The 12,347-nt window shown below is 49.1% G+C and overlaps 1 non-coding gene across 1 annotated transcript; it reads left to right on the forward strand.

Annotated features, from left to right (window-relative positions):
- The first annotated feature begins 8,657 nt into the window (after window positions 1-8,657).
- On the forward strand, window positions 8,658-8,760 carry LOC133341044 (U6 spliceosomal RNA). Its single transcript, XR_009754966.1, has one exon. It is a non-coding gene; the product is annotated as a U6 spliceosomal RNA (small nuclear RNA).
- Window positions 8,761-12,347: the final 3,587 nt, after the last annotated feature.

Below are 12,347 nucleotides of genomic sequence, written 5' to 3' on the forward strand. Positions count from 1 at the left end.
GTTGCACCAGTCCACAGGGGATTATTGTGTCCGTCCGTCCGTCGTGTATCCAATAATGGGAGGGGTGGGGCTGGGTGGAGAGGGGAGGGTGGGGAGGGGCTGGGTGGAAAGGGTGGGGAGGGGTGGGGAGGGGCTGGGAGGGGAGGGTGGGGCTGGGTGGGGGGTGGGAGGGGAGGGGCTGGGTGGGGAGGGGCTGGGTGGAGAGGGTGGGGAGGGTCTGGGTGGAGAGGATGGGGAGGGGCAGGGTGGGGAGGGGCTGGGTGGAAAGGGTGGGGAGGGGCTGGGTGGGGAGGGGTGGGGCTGGGTGGGGGGTGGGGAGGGGCTGGTCACCCCGTGGTGCCCTTATAAAACTCAACGTTTCACCTACTCACGCCGGCTTGTGCCCGCCCTCACAGTCGGGCATATTTGCGGAATACGCCACGCTGCCGTTGACCCTGCAGGCCATTGACCGAGCAACCCACCGTTCCTACCAGCTCCCTCCGCAGGATGAATGTGTTTGTGCACGTGCGGGCAGAACCGTGCCCGACCGCCTTTATCTCCCCATTGCCGATGCTTTACTCGCTTACGGCTGAGTCGACCTTGAGGAGGCCCACAATTGGTTCAAAGACAAAAACATGCATATGAAGACTCAACAGACTGTTGGGGCAAGTGCTGTTCGCGAGCAGCAGCTATGAAGGCCGGCACTGTGGCACACGAGGGGGTGGGTGGCCAGCACCTCGCCCGGCCGCCTTTGTCTCCCCACTGGCGATGGTTACTGCGCACCGGGTACTCATGTGAGGCTGAGTCGACCTCGGGGGAGGCCCAGGACATATAAACACACACAGTATACACACAGTATACACACAGTATACACATAGTACACACACAGTACACACAGTACACACACACGGTACACACAGTACACACACACTACACACACAGTACACACAGTACACACGCAGTACACACACGGTACACACACACAGTATACACAGTACACACACAGTATACACAGTACACACACACAGTACACAGCACACACAGTACACACACACAGTACACACAGTATACACACAGTACACACACACAGTACACACAGTACACACAGTACACACACACAGTACACACAGTACACACACACAGTACACACAGTACACACAGTATACACACAGTACACACACAGTACACATAGCACACAGTACACAGTACACACACAGTATACACACAGTACACACACAGTATACACACAGTATACACACAGTACACACACAGTATACATAGCACACAGTACACACTACACAAACACAGTACACACACACAGTACACACACAGTACACACATACAGTACACACAGTACACAGTATACACACAGTACACACACACAGTACACACACAGTACACATAGCACACACACAGTACACACACACAGTGCACACAGTACACACACAGTACACACACAGTACACGCACAGTACACACACAGTATACACACAGTACACACACACAGTACACACACAGTACACACACAGTACACACAGTATACACACGGTACACACACAGTACACACACAGTACACACAGTTCACACACAGTACACACACAGTACACATAGCACACACACACAGTACACACACAGTACACACACACAGTACACACACAGTACACGCACAGTACACACACAGTATACACACAGTACACACACACAGTACACACAGTATACACACAGTACACACACAGTTCACACACAGTACACACAGTACACACACAGTACACATAGCACACACACAGTACACACAGTACACACACAGTACACATAGCACACACACACAGTACACACACACAGTACACACACACAGTACACACACAGTACACATAGCACACACACACAGTACACACACACAGTACACACACAGTACACACACACAGTACACACACAGTACACATAGCACACACTCACAGTACACATAGCACACACACAGTACACACACAGTACACACAGTACACACACAGTACACATAGCACACACACACAGTACACACACACACAGTACACACACACAGTACACACACAGTACACATAGCACACACACACAGTACACACACACAGTACACACACAGTACACACACACAGTACACACACAGTACACATAGCACACACTCACAGTACACATAGCACACACACAGTACACACACAGTACACACACACACGCGTGTACGTCATCTGTCGATTCACTGCTGGATGAAGGAGGCTGTTTGATCATACTTCACCCACGCTGGGCAGTGCGTAAGGGGCCGTCCATAAATGACGTCACGCACCTGGGTGGGGGGGGGGTCAGACATGTGTGACGAGGAGGGGGGCGGGGGTGAGAAATGTGACGTCACATCAAAATTGCGCAACTTTAAATAAATAAAGACAACACGTTCTCCCTAATTAAATAGACTTCTAAATAATATTTTCTCCTACAACATCAGAGTAGAGCGCCACATTAAATACGCACTACAATAACAATAGTTTAAAGCGATTTGAAGCATGTTTTATATTTTTTTTCGGGGGGGGGGGCAAAGCTTTGTGACGTCATATTTGAGGGGGGGGGGGTCTGACTTTTTGTGACGCCGTGTGACGAAGGGGGGGGGGGGGAGATCAAAAATCGTCCAAAATCGCGTGACGTCATTTATGGACGGCCCCTAAGGCTGTGGTTGCCCGGGAGCTATTTCAGACTTCGCCTGCCACTGATGTGAGCCGTGAGCGGACCCGACCCTATCGTTATTCTTTGGTTCTTTCGGTAAAGTCACGTCTCTTCGTACTCATTGACATGTAAATGTTTTCTCTAACCCCTCCCTCTCTCTGCCTCCGCCCCCCCTCTGTCTATTTAAGGCCACCCCACAGAGACGATCACCCCTCTCTGTACCTGTGTTACTCTCTCTCTGTGTATCTTGGCGATATCTGTCTGCTTATATGTCTGTCTATAGTTTTCTGGTTAGATTCTATGTCGCTATTTCACTATACCTGATGATGATTGCTTGTGTTGCAATCGAAACGGCGTATGCTATTATTTAATTTATTATTTTATCTTTATACGTGACTTTACCGAAAGAACCAAAGAGTAATTCCCGCAGTCACGAAAGCTCCAAAATTAAGATCGACCCTATCGTGTTAACCGTTGAACAGGCAATCCTCTCGCCTCGGTGACGACGAGGAGACGTTCAATGCCATCGCCTGCCACTCAGGAGGTCGTGGGTTCGATCCCGGACCCTGTGATGGTCCCCGTTGTTTGTGTTTGGAGTTGACATGTTCTCTGTGCGTTCTGCAAACTGCGAGCGAGGATGGGGGAGCGGTGGCGCAGCGGTTAGCGACCCCGGCGAGCCGAGATCGATTCCCGCTCACGGCCACAGACACCAGTGGACAGGTCCTGGGCTTCCCCCGAGGTCGCCTCAGTCTCAAATGGTTACTGGGGAGACAAAGGCGGCCGGGCGTGGTGCTCGCCACTCCACCCCGGCCTTCATAGGCGCTGCTACTCGCTAACAGCCCTTGCCCCAACAGAATGGTGAGGCTATAAGGGGGAACTTTATCTGTGTGGGGGAGTGGAGGCGCTCGGCTTACGACCCACGTGGGTTCGATTCCCGCTCACGGGCAACAACAGCGGTGAGTGACATCGGCAACAGGACCGGGCCTCCCCTAGGTCGACTCAGCTTGAAACAAAACAAAAAAACCCGAACATGTGCTCCGGTGTGTAAACCTGAGTAGTGGGGAGACAAAGGCGGTACGGGGCGGGGAGGTATTTGTCATCGTGCCATCTCCCCGTGGTGGTCAATTGGATGATAGACGATTAACTATTTTTCTTCTTGGTTCTTTCGGTAAAGTCATCACGTAGAAGGGAAATAATAAAATAATAAAAAAAAACATAATAAAATAATTCTCACGACGTTTCGGCCACAACGCAAGCAGCCGTCCTCAGGTGAAGAACAGGTCTGTCGGGAAGACAGCGTCTGAATGAAACACCACCAGGCTTGGAGCGACTATTTAAGCTGGGATGGAGGGGGAAGAGCGCCTTGACAAAGTAATTTGCATATCAAGAGGGATTTAGCATATTTATGGGAAATGCAGATATGCGATTAGTACTACTTGTGAAATGCGTAGGAGGTTTGGCGGGGGGTTTAAAGTCATTATGCCCGTGCATTATGCAGGATTAGCAGCATCAAAGGGAGGGGATAAGGGTAACATTAATAAAGGGATGGAATGTTACACACTATTGTCAAGGCGCTCTTCCCCCCTCCATCCCAGCTTAAATAGTCGCTCCAAGCCTGGGGTGTGTCATTCAGACTCTGTCTTCTCGACAAGACCTGTTCTCCACCTGAGGACGGCTGCTTGCGTTGTGGCCGAAACGTCGTGAGAATTGTTTTATGATGTTTTATTTTCATTATTTTATTATTTCCATTCTACGTGACTTTACCGAAAGAACCAAGAAGATTTTTGTTTTGATTTTGCCAGGTAAGGCCCACTGAACTGTGTAGCTGTTGTTTTCAGACGCGACCCGGCTGCTAATAAACGATAGTTCACCAAAGTGGGCCGATCATCATCATCACGTGGAAATTCATTGCAGCCCAAATGCTCTCTAAACGATGTTGATTCTAAATGTGGAGGGGGGAAAACCAGAGAACCTCAAGAAAAATCCACGCGACCACGGGGTGAGAGAGAGAGAGACACGCAAACTCCAAATATACAGCAGCAGCAGCAGGCGTCAGGGTCGGGATCGAACCCACGACCTCCTGTAGACCAGGCGAGGGAGTTAACAGCTCCTAGCCACCGTGATGATGATGAGAGAGACACGCAAACTCCAAATATACAGCAGCAGGCGTTAGGATCTGGATCGAACCCACGACCTCCTGTATACCAGGCGAGGGAGTTAACAGCTCCTAGCCACCGTGAGGATGATGATGAGAGAGACACGCAAACTCCAAATATACAGCAGCAGGCGTCAGGATCTGGATCGAACCCACCACCTCCTGTAGACCGGGCGAGGGAGTTAACAGCTCCTAGCCACCGTGAGGATGATGATGAGAGAGACACGCAAACTCCAAATATACAGCAGCAGGCGTCAGGATCTGGATCGAACCCACGTCCTCCTGTATTCCAGGCGAGGGAGTTAACATCTCCTAGCCACCGTGATGATGAGAGAGAGAGAGACACGCAAACTCAAAATATACAGCAGCAGGCGTCAGGATCTGGATCGAACCCACGACCTCCTGTAGACCGGGCGAGGGAGTTAACAGCTCCTAGCCACCGTGAGGATGATGATGAGAGAGACACGCAAACTCCAAATATACAGCAGCAGGCGTCAGGATCTGGATCGAACCCACGACCTCCTGTAGACCAGGCGAGGTAGTTAACATCTCCTAGCCACCGTGATGATGAGAGAGAGAGAGACACGCAAACTCAAAATATACAGCAGCAGGCGTCAGGATCTGGATCGAACCCACGACCTCCTGTAGACCAGGCGAGGTAGTTAACATCTCCTAGCCACGGCAGTTGCCCAGCCCGAAGACCCCGAGGCGCCAAACGGCCAGACACAAACAGCACCAATCGAGGTTGTCGCAATCGAAGAGAGAGAGAGTGTGAGTGACTTGCTCGCGCCCCTCGCTTGAGGTGTCACTAATTAACGCCCCGCTCATTGACACGATGGCGCGTGCCACAGTAACGAGCTAATTAGCCGAGTCATTAATCACGGCAGCCCCCACCACCACCACCACCACCCCCCTCTCTCTCTCTCCATCAGCCGACGCTAATTAGTGAACGAGCTTGGAGAGGAGAGGGGTGGGTGGGATGGGTGGTGGTGGTGGCGGTGGGGGGGGGTTGTAATGGATTCCCTCTGAGGGTATAACCCGGATCGATATTAATTAAGGATTTTAGTAATCAACGATTTTCGGTTGGGGGCAGGGAACGGGTGAAGTTCCGAGTGTGGCTCCACCGGGGGGAGCGGTGGCGCAGTGGTTGCGCACTTGCGCTGCTCGGCCATTCACTTGTCAATTTGCGTTGCCAACTCGATTATTTAGAACTGCTGTTTGTGTACTCCTTCGGTAAAGGCACGTAAGTATAAAATAACATAATACAGCATTTCTGGATTTTATTTTTTTTTCGTCTAAGGACGACGGCTTGTGTTGCGATCGGAACGTCGTGATCGATTTTATTTTCTACCAAAGAGTATGGATTCCTGCAGTCACGAAAGCTTCAAATCAAGACTTCACCATTGGTACCTCCTTTTGCCAGTAGCAACATATGATCATTGGTTTTTTACCCTTTTATCTGGCAACAAAATTGACACCTTTTTTTACGGGGTCAGTTTTGTCATATTTTGCTACTGGCAAAGGAGGTTCCAATGGTGTAAATGTTTACCCCGAGCTCTCATACTCTGATGGTACATTGTCTTTGAGTTGTGCGCCTTTTGGCGTCATTTGGTCTAACACTATGTGAGACTAGGCTCTAAGAAAAGCTGTCTCGGGTGTGGACAAATACATTTCAAGGACAGTGCATACATTATCAGAGTTGTTTTTTTGTTTGCATTCCGACTGCAGGTATTGTGGTCAATGCAAACATGACTCCTTGTAAAAAAGGTGTCAATTTTGTTGCCAGATAAAAGGGTAAAAACAATTATCATATTTTGCTACTGGCAAAGGAGGTTCCAATGGTGTAAATGCTTACCCCGAGCTCTCATACTCTGATGGTGCATTGTCTTTGAGTTGTGCGCTTTTTGGCGTCATCTGGTCCAACACCATGTGAGACTAGGCTCTAAGGAAAGCTGTCTCGGGTGTGGACCAATCAACTTCAAGGACAGTGCACACATTATCAGAGTTGTGTTTTTGTTTGCATTCCGACCGCAGATATTGTGGTCAATGCAAACATGACTCCTTGTAAAAAAAGGTGTCAGTTTTGTTGCCAGATAAAAGGGTAAAAAACAATTATCATATTTTGCTACTGGCAAAGGAGGTTCCAATGGTGTAAATGATTACCCCGAGCTCTCATACTCTGATGGTGCATTGTCTTTGAGTTGTGTGCCTTCTGGCGTCATCTGGTGCAACACCATGTGAGACTAGGCTCTAAGAAAACCTGTCTCGGGTGTGGACTAATCAACTTCAAGGACAGTACACATCATTATCAGAGTTGTGTTTTTGTTTGCATTCCGACCGCAGGTATTGTGGTCAATGCAAACATGACTCCTTGTAAAAAAAGGTGTCAGTTTTGTTGCCAGATAAAAGGGTAAAAAACCAATTATCAAGACTTCAGTTTGTTGACCCCCCCCACCCTGGACCTCCGATGAGCCAGGGTTGGCTACGTACGGTGCCAACGAAGTTCAGCAGACGGTCCACATCCGTGTCGCGTGTACCAGGTTAAAGCCCACAGAGATTATGTGGCTGTTAATTTTATATTTCAAGTTTTCGTGACTGCAAGGATCCATACTCTTGGTTCTTTCGGTAAAGTCACGTAGGTAAGGAACATAAAAATAAGAAATAAAAAAAGTATAACCCGTAAAAACAAAGTTTTTCACTATAAATCCTTTATATGCGTGGCGGCTAGAGTCCTCTCGTCCTCTGGCTTGAGATGGATGCCAACTATGGGTCAGATGATTGCTTGGCCCCATTAAGCAATTGGTAATTACATATTATTTTTTGTTCCTCAAAAGTGTAAAATTTTGGGAAAAATTTTTCACGAAAATTAATTGTCACGCACAACGAGTCTGTGTGGAAAATGTCAGCTCGATTGGATCACGGGAAGTGGGTTAAAAAACGAGCGAAAGATTTGCACGGTCGTAAGCAAGCAAGCGAACTTAATATAAAGGATTTAAAAACTAGAGCTACGTGCCTCAGTTAGTGGGGCCTTAGCCTGGTAAAGTATCAAAGAAAGTGTCATTTTAACTCAACACGTGTCTGCTGCTCACTGATCGGAAGGTGGGGAGGGGGTGGGGGCGGTCTAGATCAATGATGCATCGATTCATATCGATGACCGCACTTCACCACCCTCCCACCCACCCCTCTCACCCGCTGGTTACGTCTTATAATCGAGTGTGTGTCTGTATGTGGGTGTGTGTCTGTGTGTGTCTGTGTGTGCGTGTCTGTGTGTGTGTCTGTATGTGTGTGTCTGTGTGTGTGTCTGTGTGTGTCTGTATGTGTGTGCCTGTGTGTTTGGGTGTTTGTGGGGAGCGTTGGTGTAGCGGTTAGCGCTACGCTGCGCTATGAACCCGGCGACCCGAGTTCGATTTCCGCTCACGGCCAACACCGGTGACGATTATCTGAACCGGTCCTGGGCCTCCCCTAGGTCGACTCAGCCTCAAATGAGTACCTGGTGCAATGTGTAAACATCGCCGCTAGGGAGCCGTTCCGGCCTTCATAGGTGCTACTCGCGAACAGCACTTGGGGGAGCGAGCGGGTGGATTGCTATCGCCAACGCGTCGAGCAGCGGATTAATCACGTGGCTGACGGTGACCATGTGAACGGCAGAGGGCATCAGAGACTCGTGGAACGGAACCCACGCACCCGCTCGCTCCATTCTTCCATTATCTCACTCACTCCCTCCCTGGTTCACTCACTCATCACTCACTCATCACTCACTCTCTCACTCACTCTCTCACTCATTATCCCAGCCACTCACTCACTCTTTCACTCTCCTACTCACTCCCTTCCACTCTCACTTGCTCCGGCAGTACGTATACTAAAGTTGGAACGACACAGAGAAGATTAGCATGGCCCCTGCGCAAGGATGACACGCAAATTCGTGAAGCGTCACTCACTCACTCACTCGTTCACTCACAGTCATGCTCACTCACTCACTCGTTCACTCACTCACTCACTCGTTCACTCACTTCCTCGTTCACTCATTCCCTCGTTCACTCACTCACTCACTCCTTCACTCACTCACTCACTCCCTCGTTCACTCACTCACTCACTCACTCCTTCACTCACTCACTCACTCCCTGGCTCACTCACTCACTCGTTCACTCACTCACTCACTCGTTCACTCGTTCACTCACTCTCTCCCTCGTTCACTCACTCCCTCTCTCACTTTGTTCAAGGGACACGTGCTCTGTCTCGCATCGCTCACTTTCACACTCACAGAAGGAACAGAGCGGCACACGAGGTGGTGGTGGGGGGGGGGGGGTCAGCACCACGCCCGACCGCCTTCGCCATCCGTGATGGCGATGCAAAGACACACCGCAGCAGGTACTCATTTATAACGGAGTCGACCTAGGGGAGACCCGGTATCGGTTTCAGATATCCGTCACTGTTATTGGTCGTGAGCTGGCATCGAACTGGGGTCGTCGGGTTTGTAGCGCAGTGCGCTAACCACTGTGCCACCGCTCCCCACTCACGTGTGTGTAGGGGTGTGTGGGTGTGTGTGTAGGTGTGTGTGTAGGTGTGTTAAAGTGTGTGTGTGTAGGTGTGTTAAAGTGTGTGTGTGTAGGTGTGTGTGTAGGTGTGTGTAGGTGTGTTAAAGTGTGTGTGTAGGTGTGTTAAAGTGTGTGTGTAAGTGTGTGTGTGTAGGTGTGTGTGTAGGAGTGTTAAAGTGTGTGTGTGTAGGAGTGTTAAAGTGTGTGTGTGTAGGTGTGTGTAGGTGTGTGTGTAGGAGTGTTAAAGTGTGTGTGTAGGTGTGTGTGTAGGTGTGTGTGTAGGAGTGTTAAAGTGTGTGTGTGTAGGAGTGTTAAAGTGTGTGTGTGTAGGAGTGTTAAAGTGTGTGTGTGTAGGTGTGTTAAAGTGTGTGTGTAGGTGTGTTAAAGTGTGTGTGTAGGTGTGTTAAAGTGTGTGTGTGTAGGTGTGTTAAAGTATGTGTGTAGGAGTGTTAAAGTGTGTGTGTAGGTGTGTTAAAGTGTGTGTGTGTAGGTGTGTTAAAGTGTGTGTGTGTAGGTGTGTTAAAGTGTGTGTGTAGGTGTGTGTGTAGGTGTGTGTGTAGGAGTGTTAAAGTGTGTGTGTGTAGGAGTGTTAAAGTGTGTGTGTGTAGGTGTGTTAAAGTGTGTGTGTGTAGGTGTGTTAAAGTGTGTGTGTAGGAGTGTTAAAGTGTGTGTGTAGGTGTGTTAAAGTGTGTGTGTGTAGGTGTGTTAAAGTGTGTGTGTAGGAGTGTTAAAGTGTGTGTGTGTAGGTGTGTTAAAGTGTGTGTGTGTAGGAGTGTTAAAGTGTGTGTGTAGGTGTGTTAAAGTGTGTGTGTAGGAGTGTTAAAGTGTGTGTGTGTAGGTGTGTTAAAGTGTGTGTGTAGGTGTGTTAAAGTGTGTGTAGGAGTGTTAAAGTGTGTGTGTAGGAGTGTTAAAGTGTGTGTGTAGGAGTGTTAAAGTGTGTGTGTAGGAGTGTTAAAGTGTGTGTGTAGGTGTGTTAAAGTGTGTGTGTAGGTGTGTTAAAGTGTGTGTGTGTAGGAGTGTTAAAGTGTGTGTGTAGGTGTGTTAAAGTGTGTGTGTAGGAGTGTTAAAGTGTGTGTGTAGGAGTGTTAAAGTGTGTGTGTAGGTGTGTTAAAGTGTGTGTGTGTAGGTGTGTTAAAGTGTGTGTGTAGGTGTGTTAAAGTGTGTGTGTAGGAGTGTTAAAGTGTGTGTGTGTAGGTGTGTTAAAGTGTGTGTGTGTAGGTGTGTTAAAGTGTGTGTGTGTAGGTGTGTTAAAGTGTGTGTGTGTAGGTGTGTTAAAGTGTGTGTGTGTGTAGGTGTGTTAAAGTGTGTGTGTAGGTGTGTTAAAGTGTGTGTGTGTAGGAGTGTTAAAGTGTGTGTGTGTAGGAGTGTTAAAGTGTGTGTGTGTAGGTGTGTTAAAGTGTGTGTGTAGGTGTGTTAAAGTGTGTGTAGGTGTGTTAAAGCGTGTGTGTGTAGGAGTGTTAAAGTGTGTGTGTGTAGGTGTGTTAAAGTGTGTGTGTGTAGGAGTGTTAAAGTGTGTGTGTGTAGGTGTGTGTGTAGGAGTGTTAAAGTGTGTGTGTAGGTGTGTTAAAGTGTGTGTGTGTAGGTGTGTTAAAGTGTGTGTGTAGGTGTGTGTGTAGGAGTGTTAAAGTGTGTGTGTAGGTGTGTTAAAGTGTGTGTGTGTAGGAGTGTTAAAGTGTGTGTGTGTAGGTGTGTGTGTAGGAGTGTTAAAGTGTTTGTGTAGGTGTGTTAAAGTGTGTGTGTGTAGGAGTGTTAAAGTGTGTGTGTAGGTGTGTTAAAGTGTGTGTGTGTAGGTGTGTTAAAGTGTGTGTGTGTAGGAGTGTTAAAGTGTGTGTGTGTAGGTGTGTTAAAGTGTGTGTGTGTAGGAGTGTTAAAGTGTGTGTGTGTAGGTGCCTCAAATATTGGAAGAGGTCACCCCCTGTGAGTGGCTGGCTGAGGTGCCAGCTGTTGAGGAAGTACTGAGGGCGATCCGGAGTCTGAGACCAGGGAAGGCATCGGGCAGAGATGATCTCCCAAGCGAAATGCTGAGGGAGGGTGGCGTTTGTGCACAGACTGCCCTATATGACATCATAACAACAGTCTGGACCACTGGACGGGTTCCGCAGGACTGGAAGGATGCCCTGGTGGTTCCTCTCTTTAAGAAGGGGGACCGTACCGACTGTAACAACTACAGGGGCATCTCACTCCTCAGTGTGCCGGGTAAGGTCCTGGCAAGGATTATTCAACATCGCCTTGCTAGGCACGCTGAGGAGAGGCTTGCGGAGCCCCAATGCGGTTTCAGGAAAGGGCGGTCCTGCACAGATGCCATATTTTCTGTCCGTCTGCTACAGCAGAGGTGTAGGGAATTCCAAAAAGACCTACATCTCTGCTTTATTGACCTGGTCAAGGCCTATGATACCATCAGTAGGACTGGGCTCTGGGTTGTTCTTCGTGCTTTCGGAGTCCCTGACCCTCTGCTCACGATCATTAAGGACCTTCATGATGGTGAGCGGGCCAGGATAAAACTACGTGGCCGGGAGTCGGAGCCTTTCCCTGTACACCTTGGGGTGCGACAGGGATGTCCTCTGGCTCCCACATTATTTAACATCTATTTTGACCGCGTAGTTCGTGAAGCCTTCAATAGCTGTACCGGAGGAATTTCCATTTGGTACAGATATAATGGGAGGCTGATCGACGCCCGGGTGCGATCAAGGGATGGCTCCCTATTGGTCAACCACGTTATGTATGCCGATGATTTGGTAATAGCTGCTCATTCAGAAGAGGAGTTGGAGACGCTGCTGCTGAGACTGGAGCGTGCCACCAAGAGGTGGGGCCTTACCATCAGCCCCACCAAAACTAAGCACCTGCCTGGGTATTTTGTACCATCGGACACTCCACCCCCACAACTCCCAATTGGTGATGGGGCAGTTGTGGAGAGAGTGGAGAGTTTCCCATACCTGGGCAGTGTGCATATGACTGGCTCCAGTCTATCAGCAGAGGTCTCACTCCGAATCAGTC

This window comes from Lethenteron reissneri, chromosome 10 (genome assembly GCF_015708825.2).
Source record: "Lethenteron reissneri isolate LAM-NWPU_2019-01 chromosome 10, ASM1570882v1, whole genome shotgun sequence".
Taxonomy (NCBI): Eukaryota; Metazoa; Chordata; class Hyperoartia; order Petromyzontiformes; family Petromyzontidae; genus Lethenteron; species Lethenteron reissneri.